We start from the raw sequence: 16996 nt of genomic DNA, 5'->3' as shown, positions 1-16996 counted from the left end.
CTTACACCCTGGAAACTCTTTGAAGAGGTTTAGTCCACCCACTGCAGTATTTCTGCTAATGACTCACAAAATCCCACATGAGTCCGATAGCATTTGCTTGATAAAACCAGCTGTCAAAATGAAACCATATATTTGGTGTTTGAAAAACAGAAGAAAAAAAAACASCCCAAAAAACAAGATAAAAGCCTACTAGTTGTTATTAGTAGTGAAGTGGTGGAATATGAAATTGATAGTGTGTGGTGCAAGAACAAGGGTGAAGGCTGCACAGAGAACTTTCRCAGTCAAGGTTATGAAAGGGCTCTGCTACCAAGAATTTGCCTCTTCTGTTTGCAATTCATACAGATGTTCTCATAATTTTTTGCATGTGGACAGCAAAAGGAGCGCTAGTTTGGAGAATGACGTGATTGTCTGTGTGGCAAAGATAAAAAAAGAAAATTTTCAGTATGTCTCCAATGAAGCCAAGCTGCTTCCAAATGCACTCAAAGGACTTCTCATGAAGTCAATGACAAAATTCAGACAGGACTTCATAGCACTCTTTCTTCCTCTCATTTAAAAATGCAAATTAAATTACACTCAAGAATCTTAGGAGATTCAGGAGCACAAAACATATTGGAGCATCACAGTGTTCACTCACCACTGCAAAACATTAACTCAACTTGCTCTGAAAAATGTTTTGACTATTTATAGAGAAGCCAAGGGGGAAAAAATGTTGCTTGCTGTTGGTTTTTTTAGGATATTTTTTGGCAGACTTTATTTGAAAGCAGCCAAATTCCCTTCTGCTTCTGAAAGACAACCTAACAGAGCACTGAGGTCACAGGAAGAGTGTTCTTAAGGTTGTGCTTGAATTGGGGACAGCCTTTTACCAGGTACTTTGACCAAAACCTACCAAACTCCATCTGAAGMCCTGCCTTAAGAAGAGATGCTGCTCCAGTACAGCCTTAAAGAGAGACACTTCCGTCAGGCTGCTCCTGAGCAGCCCTGGTAGGACTCCAGCCCAAACCCTACTGCAGGTGATCAGCTGACATTTCATTCACTTCAAGGGTGCAAGGTCATGGCACAGGAAATTAAAATACCCTGAACTTCTTTTGGGTACGCAGCAGCACTCAGGATGGAGCTGTCACACGGCTCTGATGAACTGGGAAGGGATGCAGCAGTAAATTCACTCTTGTGACAAGTAASGCATGCACAGATTTTTTTTATTCGGTCCATTTTCACAGGAGAAAAGATTTAAAGTTTGTGTGCAAGTAGCTGGCTGGAGAGAACAATGCAGCATATGAAGGTCAATGCCTAAAAACTGGACATTTAATTAATCTGATTTAGGGGTTTTGTTGGTTTTTTTTCAGTTTAACATATAAAATGAATTCCTTAAGTGAACCAAAACTTATATGAGGAAAAAGGCAGGTAAGGCAATTTCAGAGGTACCTTATAGCAGCACCTAAAAAGCATGCATGTCTCTCCCCATATAAAACAGACCGCAAAGGGCTCCAAGACTCCATTTGCACACTGTCCTCCCTAGAACAGCTTTAATATCACCAGAAACCTTGAGTATGTGCCTACCTTCCTCCTCAGCTGGGCTGAACAACAGGTCTTCAGAGTTACTATTGGTTCAGCGAAGTCAAAGGCTGTGAAACAGCACCATCAGCTGCCTGTAGCATGTTTCATCCCCTATATATTGCTCTAATGATCCCAGCACAGGAACACCATATCACCTCCAARTCCTGACACCTCAAGCAAACAGTAACAAAGAATGAAGTAAGACAGCAGAAGGGAGTTACTTTGGAAAGCTGAGTGGCACCAAACAAAGCTGCTAATGTTCTTCTGGCAAAGCAAAAGATTTGTATAACACTTTTYCCTCCTACTCAATGCATTTACTCTTAAAAAAAATCTATTTCCTCTCATGCTATTTATTGCTGCACATTACTCGGTAGTTCAGAGAAACTGCATGGAAAATCAGAACGTTATGCTTGTTAAATTGACCTTACAGGGTCACACCACCAATCCATGCATCATTCCAAGAGGCAAGCCTGCCAAAGTCATGCTGTGCATATCATCACTAAACCCAAGACAAAATGCAAATCGGMTGTATCATAACTGATTTGCATAGCTTTCCATTGGGTTTGGACAACCTTTTTTTTGCAAAATGCCAATTTACTTCACTTTGCTACAGCTTATTATCAGTGTGAGATACTTACAGCTTTTATGTTAGGCATATTTAGTGGTTAAAACATTAAAAGAGATAAATGCCTTTTGGAAATAGAACATAGCCTTCAACTTGATGACATAAGGCACAGGACTTTGACTGGGACACAGAAATGTTAACGTCCCTTTTCAAAGTTGCAGACCCTCCTTTCTTACACACAAGAGCTGCACAGCTTTTCCTGCTTTTCATTTGATCTGCAAAAGCAGAACTATTTGCTTGCAAACTATGAAGGGCCTGAATCCAGTTACTGAGTACACATTTCACTCACACTGATATCAGAATGGATGGCTGCCAGTTTAGTGTCTTGGCTGGCATTCAAACACGCTGATTGCTGAGTCTCCTTGGATTTCACATTCATGATTTAGAAAGAAAAAAAAAAAAAAGAAGGGAAAAAAAATTCCCCAAACACAAAACAAATAACCCTCCACAAACATTTCTGAGATGTGCTATTGGGCTAATTTTCCCTCTCTCCTCTTTTGTAAGTCTCTGGAAGGGAACACATATAAGTAGCAGTCTCCTGCAAATAGGGAGCTTGGACTTTATCTCCAAAGCTACAATACAACGAACATTAGATCCTTCCTAGCCAAGAAATTTCCACACGTGTAGCAGGGGCCAGCCCTCATTAAAGTCAGCAGCAGAGAAAAAGATCTGTTTACACTTCTGTATCCTCACTTGAAAAAATGGAGAAAAAAGCAAGAGAATAAAAAGCTTGAAATGTTCTGAGACTGATGTCACAGCTGAATGACAGCAAATGGAGAGGTTCTTTGCCTTACAGATACCTATTTTTTCCTCATAACTTACCAGAATCCACCAGGTTGAAAGGCAAGCCAAGAGCTCTTGAAGCCCCTCTTTTGAGCTCCCAAATATGCCATCTCTGGGCACGCCACTTGGAGTGGCTGGCACCGTGCAAGCCCTGCCCTCTCTGGCACAGCAGCAGACGCTGTGGATCAGACCACTCAGACATTTCAACGGAACTTGACAGCTGTTTGTTAATAGGCTCTACAATACGTTTGGGAAGGGCTGCCTGGAATTGTAAAAYRCTTTATTACTACAGTTTAATAAGCCCAGYGCACACAGTTCAGTGCATTATTTCRTAAGGGGGTAAATGTTARGTGACCAAAATCTGAACTGTATGGCGACACACATGTAGCCTATAACTAACCCGGTTAATGGTAAATGCAGTCATACAGCACCTGTAAAACTGGAGCTGATCCTGACAGCTCAGTCTGGGAGCCTCTGTGCTCCTTGCAGATTCTGTCCTCCATGTATTAGCACAATTCATAGAAACCAGGTATATCTTTTCCGTAATAACTGCTTGGACTAATAATTAGAAAATTCAATTTATGCTAATTTGCCTGAGGGGAGGGGAGCATGAAATTAACTTGACACATTTATTTAACTTTTTACAGTATTATTATTACTTAAAATTTATGACAGCATTGTGCCCAGAGGCCGCAGTCAGGATTGGAATCCTACTGTGCTCAGCATCCCAATGCGTGTGCATGAATGTCCTCCCAGCAAAATTTCGAGGCAAAGGCCCTGTCCCTGTGTAGTGGTTTGACCAAACTGTTATGCAAGTTTTTGCCCTCCAGACAAGGAGTGAGGCCATGGAAATAAAAGGCACAAGTGATGTAGGTGCATTAAGCCACCACATCCTACTATGCACTGGTGCCCCCCACCAAAAACATTCATATTTTGGAAGTAAGTGACAGTAAARTAACTTTGGTTTTTACTATTAAACACATCAACACAAGCATCCTCTCTTACCTTATAAACAGGACCATCATCTAATGAATGAAAAAAAATCCCACACGTGGTAAAAAGCCACAGAAAAGAAAAATGGTATGTGTCAGGAACTGAACCAGGGAATTGTCAAAATCTCACCTCTTATTTTAGATACACAATGCGCAACAACGCATTTTTTCCTTGCAGTGAACTTTGACGTACCATTTGAAGGATATCTGCCTAAGGAAAGCAGCTAGCTATTCCACCTGCCTTCATTTCTGGATGTACAAATGCCAAGCCGAAAAGGTCACCATTTGGACCATCATAACAACTGATTGTCCTTGTCTAAGTTGGGCTTCTTATTTATATTTGATATGCCTAACCTCACCAAACAACTGTACTGGTCAGACTACATTATCATATTAATCAATATRCTATCATCATTTTAATTGAAACAGAGTCAAATATTTTATGGTATTTCACCAGAAGTAGGGAAAATGGGAGCTTTTCTGAGTTGGGGCCTTAAAATTAAACTACTCAGAGTACKAGCCGGTACTGAATACAAAAAAGAGTGAAAAAACAACTGCTGAGAAAGGGAATGGTGCCTTCAGGAGTCATTAGAAAACTGTCAGAATTAGGAGAATAACAGCATTAAAAGACCATCTCCTCCTCTGGCTCTTTGACGGTGTTTAAGATAACACACTATCCATGCTGTACACATTTAGTCCTTGATGAGGCTGAAGTGCATCACACAAGTCAGCRGGTCCAACTTTCAAGCAGCCTCAGAGGCTCCTCAGCTCAAGGGCAGAGGAGGTGTCAGCAAACATGCTCCACTCCTCAATCTTCCTCACACCCTAAAAAGAGATGAGATTAACCCATACAAGCAAAGTAAAAAATAGAAACATCAGAAAATGTTCACTTGAGTGGACTGTGCTAACAGCCTTATTTCAGTCCTGCACTTCAGCCAGGGTGAAAGCAAGTACAYGCACCTTTAAGGCTCCTACTCCTCCACAAATAACTTGTCTCCCTGTGCCCAAACACTACAAAGACTTTGGAGCAAATTTCAACTAAACTCACACATTGGTGTAGCATATGGAGTCAGGTCTTTTCCAGAACTGCAGGAGTTTATTTCAAAATGTGAGTTTGAATGAGTCTTCTGCTAACCTTTTACTTTCCTCTGCTTCTCTTTCTGCTGCAGTTCACTGGAACTGTTTCAGGGTTAAATTAGAYACATCAAGCCTTTTACATGCAACTTTGCAACAAATGTGACACAGAGACAGATGAAAGAAAAAGAATCTGTCATTTGGCCACACACAAATTCTGTGTCTTTTGTGTATCACTCCTGAAATGAACTGGCAGCCCACACCAAAAAGACTTCTGCTTGGGAAGAAAGTGACATTTGAGTCACTTTTGTCTTTCTCATTAGATATGAAGACATCAAACATCCTGCCTAATGGCTCTTTTTTTTGCTCCTATCTTAGGAACAGGGCACGTAATTCTGTGTCCCTTTAGTGCACCRCCTGCTTGACTGAGCACTGTGACATCTTGTGCGTGTAGCTTGTCCCACACTGATGAAGTGTGTAAGGTGCCACCCATGGCTCTGCTGAGCTGCCATGCTGGCAGGGTGCTGCACCACTCTAGCTGTTAATACCAACAGGGTACATAAGAACAGGTCTGTGAAATGCTGTTTCTGCCGCCAGCAGAAAGCACCAGCTTTGCTTGCTGCCTCCCATCCCCTTTTCACGTTGCACTTTCTGCTGACGAAGAGGCTTCTGAACTCTGTCGACTTTTGTCCTGTAGGCCACGCGGTGCCCTTGTTAGAACTGTGATGAGACACCTTTGGTCAGGTTATGCAGCGAGACAAGCTTGTTGGAAGGGGGAGTTTAGTCCTTTCAAGCTTTTACTCSTTTTAATGGCTGGTTTTGTTTTAAATTCCCAAAATAACAACAAGCTCCATTGTTTGACAACAGGCCTCTATCAGGTTCAATAAAAAACCCCTAACTAACCTGCTTACTTCAAAGCTATGCTTTCTTAATTTTAGCTGGCACATCATGAACAAAATGGTCTACAACTAACCTCAAACAGTCATCTGGAGAAAAGCAACATATTTTCCCATGTCATCACCACTATAGCACATACTAACCACAACTATTCAGCCTGTCAATTTTCAGTTTATATTATGATAACTTTACCTAAAAGCATTTCGTGTTTCAAAAACAGCAAGTGCAATGCCAAGGAAACATTTGCTGAACTGACAAGCATGGCAACACTGGTGTGAGGAATACTCTTTCTGCAAAATGGGAAGCAGAGTGAAAAACAGATTTCACTGGGAACAATGGACTTCCTGGAAATTCCCCAAAACAGGGCTTCAGGTTGGCTTAATCCCATAATAGTCATAGTAAGTTGTGAAGAAGCAGGTTTAGTTTGGTCGTCAGGGGTGMATTTTTCACCAAAATCTCCAAGAACTGTGATCAATGGAAAAGGAACACATGAATTTTTTTCACTTGCACTGGCATCTCCACTGCCACACAGAGGAAGGTTTTTCACATTCAATGAGCATTTAAGAGAGGTAAAAAAATACAGATTCATGTGAGTCAGGACAGGGGACTATGTGAAAGGCAYGAAAGCAATGCATTTTAAAAGGACTTTTGGCAGTGCATTGCCTATGATTCGCAAGGAACTGAGCATTAGAAAGTCTTTGGTTCCTTTCCTCATTTTATGGAGGACAAAGGTAAATCCCTCATAAATGAAGCAGTCTGGTTCAAATTCTATATTAAAAACCTGTCGATTTTGACAATCACATGCCCACACTCAGGCTTCAAAAACATTCTCATGCTACAACACTGCCAGATTCATCACTCCAGAGGCAAATGAGAAGTGACTATGCGACCTCCCAGTGATCCAGAGCAAGGAGAGGACTGTCCAAACAACAAGAACTGTAACTGTCTGTTTAGGTAGGAACAGCAAACCAAGCAAAAAAACCTAAACCAAATGAAAACAAATTAAAAAAAAAAAMAAAAACCCTTGATAAGCCTATGAAAACATTCCACAGGCTATGCTACTACTCTGTTCTTTGTAGTGATTTGCCCAAAGCTGGGCCGTGGTGACACCATGCATGTTTCCATAATAAATTAATTGGTAGTTTTGCTTTTGCGGGCTGTGAGATTAGTTTGAGCCAYTTCACTTTGTGACTTCCTAAGGTGCAACTCTTACACACCAGGGCAGCTTTTCTCAAAGGGGTGAGCAGAAATGCACTTCCCCTTCTCGTTTTTGGTGGGAGGCACACTGAAGGTGAGGCATTCCCCCAAGGWCAGCCAATTTCAATGCTGGCTGGATTCTAAATGAGCCTCCTTTAAAGAGCCATTCTTAAGCCAGGCATTGTTCCCTGCTCATCTTTTATTAATTAGGAAGGATGTGTGTCCTCTCTGGACAGATCTTYTGCCTGGAAAGAAGTAAGAAATAGTAAGAAAGGGGCAAAGATGGGGGAAAATGGGTAGTACCTTGCAAGCRAGCTTGCATTTATTTCAGGAGTGAGTGAGTGATAATCCATCTGCCATGCCCCACACCCAAGCCTTACAGCGTGAGACAAGTTTGAGCAGACCTTCCATGATTTCACAGGGAGTCTGAGACAGACCACATCCAACGCTCACAAAACACACAGCTGAGCCCCCCAGCAGAAGTGCTCTGACAGCAATTCCTGCTGCTAATATGCACTGTGCTCCCACTCCAGATGCCAAAGCTGTGCTCCGCACAAAGCCAGGACTGTGTGGTGCCCAGGCACAGCTGCTATTAGCTGTATTTTCCCCTCATCTCATGGAAGCTTTCTGGGAGCCACTAGGTGAAAAGCAGTAGCACTGCAAGTTGTGTCCACCCACTCAATAAACTAACATCCATTTTTATGCAAGCATTGCAGCTCAGCAGTTGTACTATGGAATCCCACAAAGTTTGAGACTTCCTTAATTTAGAACAACTGTATGCTATGTCAACTACTGAAAATCTTGGTGTGCAGCAGAAAATGTTTTGAGTCAGCAGACTGAAAAGTGAAATTTTGTTTGATTTTACAACATGTTTGATGTTTTCAAGATGAGACTTAAGGAGATGTATCCGATTTGAAATATTTTCTGCTGAATCTTTTATTATTTTCAGACTATGCAATATGCTTTAGCTGAATTTAAAAAAAAAATTGAAATAAAAAAAACGYGTTTCACGGTTGAGGCGTTATCATAGTCACAGTACTTAGACATGTACCTAACTTTCAATCAGTGAAGCCAACGGCAATCAAAGGATAAGAGGGTGTTAAAAAGGTAATTGTGCCCTGAAGTGTTGTCCTGAACAAGAATTAGATGCAACTCTGTATTAGGTGTCTCTAAAATAGGTCTTTCATATCTGATACTAAGTACAGATCACAATATACTTTATGTATCAAAGGGTAGCAAGAGCTACATGTCTTGAGGAAGAAGACTGAATAAAGAGGAACTGAAAACCTCTGGGCATAAGATGTGATTGTTTCATTAGAATGAAGATTATCACATAGAGGCCAAGGATAAAGTTGGAACTTGAAAGGAATATGTGTCAGGGAAGCTGTTCCAGATGGCAGAGCCATGTGGGATGTGACTACACCATCTACTGTGCAAATAAAAAGGAAGAAATGAAAACATAGTGTTGTGAGAGCATATAGGACCGACAGGAACATAAGAAAGAACTGAGAGCAGCAGAAGAAAATTAAAGGCAGGGTGACGAAATGAGTCCTTCAGAAATTCTGAAGTGCAGCAACACCACTTCAATCAGGCAACACAAGAAAGGCTCAGTCATGTTGCTTCAGATAAACCCAAACATCTGGGTTTTGGTGCCTGTCCAGAGAACATTTCCTTTGCTTTGGGGTTTGACATATCAYGTGGGCTACTTGTCAGGAGAATCTCCAAGCGTGTACTGAAGGAACAGTCAATTTCCAGTATCCCACTTCTGCTGATTCCACCCCTACTGTTATATCCAACATTGCAAATGGGTTAGAGAGAAATATATAAGATGGTGTCTTGGGCAACCTAAGACTAACTGAAGGGAATTTTTAAAAAGTGAAAATTAGGCTGAATGTTATAAGACTTATTAACAACTCCTTGAGGGAAGTGGAGGAAACCATGAGGTCTGGACCCTGAGAACTTCTTAAGGCAAACCCCTTAAAAACGCATTACAGTGACCTGTCCCATCCTGTCATGAAAACAGACATGGCATGAAGCACATAAATAGTTTTCTGCACCTCTTACTTCAATGAAAACAGGAGGTACATGAAAATAAAACAAAAATAGTAACACACAGATCCAAAATATCTGAAATGGATGCAGACACTATTTGCAGGATGCAAATTCCCTTTGATTCAAAGATGAGATTTTCAGCCAGAAGTTAGAGGTGTTCTTCCCAGATTAATCAGTCCATTCACTGTGTAAGAGCACAGGCTACCATCCACAAAATGACTGCAAAAGTAGGTGGATTTGGAAGCCAAGGTACACATTATCTGAAACCTGCATCTTCCACCATGCAAACACACACATGCACATTATGACTTCTTTGGTTTGGAGAGTCCATTTGTTACATTTATGTAATTAAATGCCTAGCCAAAATGGGCTTTGACTACAAACCTAAGGCCATAGCAGTAATAACAATTTCAACATGAGAGATTCTTATTAAAATGGCAAACAAGTATGTACCACACATTTAAAAATTATTTCAGAGACATATCTGATCTTGACTTTCTTAAGTGAAAGCCTAACTTTAAGTCTATCTAGTCAATAAAAGGAGCTTGAAAGAAGACTTGAAAGCTGACTTTGGGCTATAGTATTTCTCCATGACTGATGCTTTTCCAATCRTTCCTTCCCGGTCACGGCTTCACCATTTCAAAGCAACTGCACTTCTAACCYACCTAAACTAACACTGTTGAAAATTACTGACCTGAAGGTAGCTTAAGAGTCTTGGTCTTCCTACAATTGCTTTTGCAGAAGCCCCAGAGCCTGTGGTCAGTTKTCTACTTGTTTACCTGTCCCTTCTTCCCAGAGAAAGGATGCTAATGCAAACATTCCATATTAAAAAAAGACTCAAACACCAACAATCAGAAAATCTCTTCTCTCTTGCAAAGGATAAACTTGTTCTTCCAGGACACAAGATTAATCTGATTGCCTTAAACTCCCCTGGCTTTATCTGGGTGCATAAATGAGACATCTAACTGCTACAGCCACGTATGTGAGCCCACAGACACAAAAAGCAGGGCTAAAAACCAGCCTGCAACTCTTGCATATCTTTCACGCTTATTCTTTCAGCCTTAAGGAAGTTTTCTTGGTTAGTCAACTTTAAATCTATCTATTGTGTATACAGTACTATTTAAAAACAGCACTCAAGCATACAAGATAAACATGTGCCCCACTGGGTTACTAAACATGAGATAATAAATTTGCATCCCTGTGAATTTACTACTACCGTGTGGCTGCCTCCAATGCACAGAACAATACAAAACCAGAGTGCTGTGCCAAGTGAGAGGCCTCATGCAGAAAAAGACCAGTGCTCTGGAAGCAAAGAGCGGTGCAAGGGAGAAACTCAGCAGTCACTGAAAACAGGGCCTGCCAGACACTAAATGTGTATATTGAGAACAAAGAGAGAATTTTTTTATGAGAACAGGAAGGCTCTTGCCCTTGGTACACACGAGGAGAAGCCCCACAGTTACAAGGAAAGAGGGCAGCTCTCAGTTTGCATTCACTGCAGAAGTAAAATGTGAGCAGCATCAAGGGAAAGGAGCACAAGAGCTTTGCCAAAGGTTCCAGGAAAAATTCAGATCTTCTTGTGACACAGAAACCCAGCATTGTGCAGAAGAGTGAAAACATCCCAGGATCGTGAGAACGACATATTTCAAGCAGCCATACACAAAATCACCACCAGGATTTTGAACGGCAAATTCAGCCAGAAACCTTCTAACGTCCCAAAGAACAGAGAGTAGCATTTGTGCTCTRCCATCCCTCTGCATTTACCCATCTCTGCATCATCTTCCCTCTGGTCCTTCAGCAGCCCAGCCTCGCTCCACATCCTGCCATGCTGGCCTGGCATCTGGGCAAGGCTGCCACAGCCGYCTGCCAAGGGAAGGGCTGCCACTGCGCATCACCAGGGGAAGCTACCAAGGGCAGAGCTTGGCTGTCTCTTTCCTCTCAATGTCTCTTTCCCCTTGAGCCTCTCACCTCCCCTGCCCATTGAATTTAGCAACAACAACAACAACAAAATGATAGGAATTTARTTGTCTTTGAGACTTTTACTTCCGGCAGGATTTGGTGGGAATTAGCCAAGACAGTTATGGGATGGGGGGAGAAATGGGGATGGACAAACATTATCACCATCACATGATTCCTCATGTCCTTGGAATCCAAACTAAAAACACCCAGGCTCTGGAGCAGAAATACTCATGAAAACATTTCATCATGCTTTACCAAGGAGTGATACGAGTAGCATTATCTGCACTTTACGCCTACAGCACTGACTGTCATGACAAGCCTCAAGCCACCCATCAGATAGCTGCTCCTTCTGGCTCTGCCACTGAGTCTCCTGACTGCAAGTCAGTGTCTTACCAGTGGAGTCATCCCAAACCACAGGCTGCACAGGAGAAAAGGGCTGCAGGAGTTACCACATGAGTATCTGAACACCAGCTATTCCCTCTGAAGACAGGACAGAGAGGGAAAAATTATAAAGATATTATAAAAAACATAAAATGCAATTCTCTGTCCAAAAGGCAAGACCTTCCTCAAATAGGTCCAGTGCACTTGAACTGTAGGTGTATTTCATGAAAAGGTAACATAAGACAAAACTGACTGTGTGATTGCTTAAATTAAGAATAAAAGCAGAATCCCAAAGATGACTGAACAAGAGAGAAGGTGGGATCTGAAATGCCAGCTTTCTGATCAGGTGTCTTCTCAAGCTCCTGTGGGCCCCACTCTTAAAAAACCCATAATTCTTCCCCTGCTCTTTAAATCCAGGCAGGCTTAGGTCTATTAAGCCAAACCTTACCAAAGACTAATTTTTACCATTTTCCTTTGTTCCCTTTGCATGTACAGGGCTAAAGTAATTGGTAGTTTCTCAAGAATAATTTAAATGATTCCTCATTTATTAAAAAAATTTCCCTTGTCTTATCCCTTAGGTTTCACATCCTTCATATTCATATCAGAATTAATTCTTACCAAGGGAAGAATGCTCCTATCATTATAAGATGAATCTAAAAAAAATTAGAAAGTAAGAAGATGGGAATTATTAAATTTACTTTTTACTGCAAGAAATGGTACGAAAGTGCAAACATGAATTGTTACTTTATTTCTCTAATTGCATATCCTTCACTGTATCTCCTCCTTTCTTAATTTTTTCAGGTAAAGATCAAGGACACAATTTCTTATCTATTCCACCATAAAACAGAAGGCAAGTAATGCCCAACAAGTCTTGACCTCTGCCATCAGTCTCCTACCTGCTGTCAGCATGACATTCACGGGCTGGAAATACCTCAAACTGTATTCCATAAACTGTCCCACACTAATGCTATGACTAGTGTTAACACTGATGGTCCCCACAGGCAATTGAATTTCCAGTGACAACCACTACCTGAGATGAAAATTTTTGCAGTGATTGTTTTGAGTTGCTGCATTGCTACCACTACAAGTCATTGCATATTAATGCGATGTAAAAAAAAGTATCATGTTGTGATGTCAGGACACAGCCTTGCCTTCATTTCGTGACCTCCTTTGTCAAGGTATCAAATTCTACTTCCTGGACCACCTTTGAACTGTATTAAAATAAATCAAGTGAAAGGATGCTGTCAGAAAGGAAAGACTTTAAAACACAGTAGCTTGATACATGAGAATGGTTCCCCAAATGAGTGCTCCTCTCACACTGCTACAAACATGTCCATATCCACTCTGATCAGGGAGGCAGGCAGGGTTAGAGCCACAKGTAGCATCCTGGAGGGTCACATACTGTTTAGATAAGGCAGTGGTCTGACTAAGCCATGAGAAAGCCTCCTACAGTCTCTGTTCCAGTAAGACCGTTTACAGACAAACAATCATCAATCTGCATCTCCTCATCCCCCACACCATCTTTGCCAAAACAGAAATGGAAAGTACAAAAAAAAAAAACCCACAGAACCAAGAAGAGATGCTTTAATATGATAAATCTTTTCTAAACCAAATCACTTGGGTTTTCCAGCACAATACAGGCACTGAGATCAAACTCATACGAGTGCAATTTCAGTTTCAGCTGCACCGATACTATACCAGCTTTGCACAACCACAATCAAATAGTTTGCTGTGCTCTTTGCAACATTTTGAAGTACAGAAGGAATATGTAAATAGAAATGCCTTCATTGAGCTTAAGTGCATTACCATAAGCCTTAAAATGCCAATCATAATTTAATTAAGGACTATTTATCCTATTTGCATTTGCTTTCCTGAAGAAGCAATCATCAGTGGTTTGCATGTTACCTTTAGTACTGGTGTCAGTGCTATAGACAATAGGCATTGTGTTGGTGTGGTGGTTTCCCTCTTTGACCAAGGGTAAACACCATTTCCTACTGCTGCCAGGCTCCAGCCCTGACACGCCAGACAGCCTTAAAAGCATGCACAGATTAACAGGCAGGCTCAGGGCTCAAGCTTGTAAGAGAAAAAACAGCTACAGGTCTTCAATGGGGGCCATGGAGTACAAACACTGGGATTTGTCCCCTGCTGCTAACAGTCCAGTGCTCTTTCACCTCTTGCTCCCCACTTCCAATTTCGGTGCAGTCACTTCAGTGAACAAAGCTTTTCCTGCTCTTCCAAAATATTTTATGCCCTTAACTGGTGAAGAGCTGGGACCAAAAAGAAAACTGCCAACCTGACCAAGGRGCTGCATCAAATCTGGAATTCGGATTGAGTTGTCCTGTTACAATGCTCTTGGCAAATCTTACTAGGCAGCTCGACTGAAATCAGTAACTGATTATTTAAAACTGGTGAAATACCTGCACTGGAGTGAAAAATTATGTACTTCTTGTTTTCATTTGTSGTTCATACAAAACAGACTTCCTTTAGAAAATGCGGAGTACAGCTCATTCTGAATCTGCTGTGTCTTACAGACGATGCAGGGTGTGCAGAGCCAGCACACATCCGTTTGCAGGAACAAAACACATCCCTCTAGTACTAGACACACTGAGCCACTGTTTACACACTGATCTGCTAACAATGAGACCCAGGAATTCCAGAACACAAGATTTATGTTTACTGCTATTTTACATTGCCACAGAATGTGCCAAGTTCGGGCACTTTAAATGATGAGGGCTGCTATTGCACATTCCCTTATCAGTCTTTCACACAACTGCATTACTGAAGCATCCCAGTAAGAATGTCTAAAATGTCTGCTATGTTTTAAAACAGCAAACTCTTCCTTTTCAGCTCTGACCCAGCCACTTCAGTCAACAAAGCTCTTTCTACCCTTTCAAAACACTTTCTACTCACTTAATAGCTGTGATCATACTGACTGTCTTAGAAACTGCTACTACCCAAAATAATACAGCACAGCTATTTATTCATGGTAGTGGCTTGACACGGTATTTTGAGGACTACTATTTCACAGTATGGAATGAAACATGAACATCCATCTTTTGACAAGAAAGCTAAGTAACACACTTCAGAACATCATACACAGAACATTAACACACCTTTTAAACGAAGAAAATCAGGAAACTGTGCAACTAAAAGGACCAACTTGCCAAACCCAGCATATGTTTTTGCACTTGCTTTTCCATCCCAAGGATCACTCAGACCAATGTATATGTCGATAGGCAAGCATGTATGTGTGTGTATATATGCATTTGTTCTCAACCGCATCTCCCAGTGAAGTGCCAGTCAGAGAAAGAACAGTCAGGGAGTAAAAAGCCACTACTACTATAATGAGGGAAAACAGTTTTATTTGTTGCCATTTGGGGGTTGTCAAGGTCTTTTTTGATTGTTTCTTCTAAAAYCTGTCTTCTGTAAGCTTATTCAATGTCTCTGAAACAATATTTGACAGCAAACTTAGCTGGAAGAGCTGTTATGAGACCAAATTATGAAAGTGATCTATCCCTGCGCTCATTTCATTCTGCAAGAGAGGCAGAGCAGGAGACAAATTAGTGAGGTTTCACAGTCTAATTCAACATGCCAGGCCGTTTCTCTGGCAGTCCTGCATACACAAATAGGATGAAAAGCAGGAAGTCCAAGTTCTTCACGCTTTTATTCCTCAGTTTCATCATTTCTGGTTGTCTGCCTTGGTACTTCTGACCCCTCACACAACACCCCCGACTCCCTGGGCTCCAGACCACCACCTCCAGAACCAGGAAAGTCATTCACATGCAACAGAATGAACAGGACCAAAGACACCCAGCAGGATGCAGTTTTTCTCAGAGCAAGGAGGGTACTGGCTTAGCCTGACCTTGAAGCCTTCAAGATTTTCTCGATCACTTAGTACCTTCACTGCAGTCCCAGCAAGCGACCCAAGGCTGAGTGATTCCTGACATGGCACATACAGTAAAACTGCAGGCAACACCTGTGCTGGCTGCACAGCCACTGGCACAGACCCATGGGCTAACGCTGAGTGGGCTCAGGCATTTAGAGGGCACACTGCAGGGCAGGGCTGGACAGACACATGTTTGACTCTCACCAGTGTCAGGCAGCATCCTGCTCAGTGTAATTAGCACAATCAGACAAGATGTAAGGAGAGAAGCAGGGCTAATTAGCCTGAGCAAAATACTTTGTCAGCTTGGGAATCTCTTGCACAGGGCTCGGATGCACAAATAGATATACCCATCATGACTGAGCCTTTCTTATTCCCTGCAGTCAGCAGCTATTTCATTATACCCAAGAGCTACTTACTGCTGAAACAACGTGTCTTGTCATGTGAGAGCAGAGTGGGGTGATTCTTCAGTTCTTAATGCTGCTTTTTTGAAGCAAAGGACTGCAGGACAGTCAACATATGATGGTTTCTCCCAYTGCATGTGCAGGATCTTATCTCTGCAGGATCTTTTTTCAGGGAAGAGGATCCTATTATGTTTGCCGTGTACTTGTTTTTTTCTATTTCCTCATATAGTATTCTAGGTAGCTGAAAACTACAGGAAGAGCACAATGCTGATAATAGTTTCATTACTTCACTGTACCTTCCTCATCACAAAATACTCTCCAGATGGAAAGAGTTTATTTGTAAGTAGGCAAGCAGAAGGCTGACTCAAGAAAAGTGATAATTACATCAGAATAATAACAACAAGAAAACCCGGAGCTAATGAAGCCTGACGGCTTCATTTAATTTAAAAAGAGACTTCACCCCATAATGAAAACACATGAAACTCTACAGCTCACTCGCCCTTTCTACAGATGCCATCAGGAGCAGCAGGACTGCTCACTAAGTCAAATCCTTCGGCTGAACTGGTTTGACTGGTCAACGATAACAAGAAGGAAGTGTTTGTACTTATATCTCTTTGGCTGCTCTGCAGGCTATCCCTCAGGTTGAATAAAGATGGTTATACAAACATTTTAATGGTTCTGGTAAAAGTAAAAAGGATCCTGGTAATTTGCACTGTGGAATTAACAGACATGACTCAGAAATATGTTAAGAGGACCTTCCCACTTTAAAAGGCAGCAGCACATGACTGAGTGACAAAGAAACATTATTATGTCTCTTTTCCCCGTAAGAAGCTGATTCTTTAACAAAGTCACTTGCAGAGCACAGCTTTACAAGAAAACAAACAAAAAATACTCCTTTCAAAAATGTAAAATAGGCCCAAACACTTCAACTGTGAACATGAAAAGTGCCAGCTCCTCCAGTACTCTTCCCCCAGCTATACTCTGAGTGTCAAACTCCCTTTTACTTCACCAGAGGTTCATGTTACCTGAAGTTTCTTTTCTCAGCTATTTGCACCAGAAATGATAGATCAAGCTCTTGAGAAGACAGATTTCATCTGCCAGAAACAAACTCCTGACAGCTGAAGGCTTAAAGCACAATTTGCCCACTGCCTCCATTGAGGACACTTCTGCTGCAAGGAATCACCTCAGCTCTGTTCAC

The 16996-nt window shown here is 41.6% G+C and overlaps 1 protein-coding gene across 10 annotated transcripts in view; it reads right to left on the bottom strand.

The window, feature by feature from the left end:
* Positions 1 to 16996, bottom strand: part of ATXN1 (ataxin 1) — a 214704-nt gene that overhangs the window by 59559 nt on the left and 138149 nt on the right. Inside the window, exon 1 of one of the 10 annotated variants that reach the window (XM_057367450.1) lies at positions 15814 to 15916. The exons of the other annotated variants lie outside the window; for them this stretch is intronic. The gene's annotated coding sequence lies outside the window, so the exon portion shown is untranslated. Of the gene's footprint in view, positions 1 to 15813; positions 15917 to 16996 lie in introns of those variants that run through there. 10 annotated transcript variants of the gene reach the window in all.

The sequence above is a fragment of the Malurus melanocephalus genome, unplaced genomic scaffold (assembly GCF_030028575.1).
Source record: "Malurus melanocephalus ecotype Western Australia unplaced genomic scaffold, MMel_1.1 scaffold_79, whole genome shotgun sequence".
Lineage (NCBI taxonomy): Eukaryota > Metazoa > Chordata > Aves > Passeriformes > Maluridae > Malurus > Malurus melanocephalus.
The sequence above is the reverse complement of the archived record's forward strand: the minus strand, read 5'-3'. Positions and strand labels throughout refer to the sequence as shown.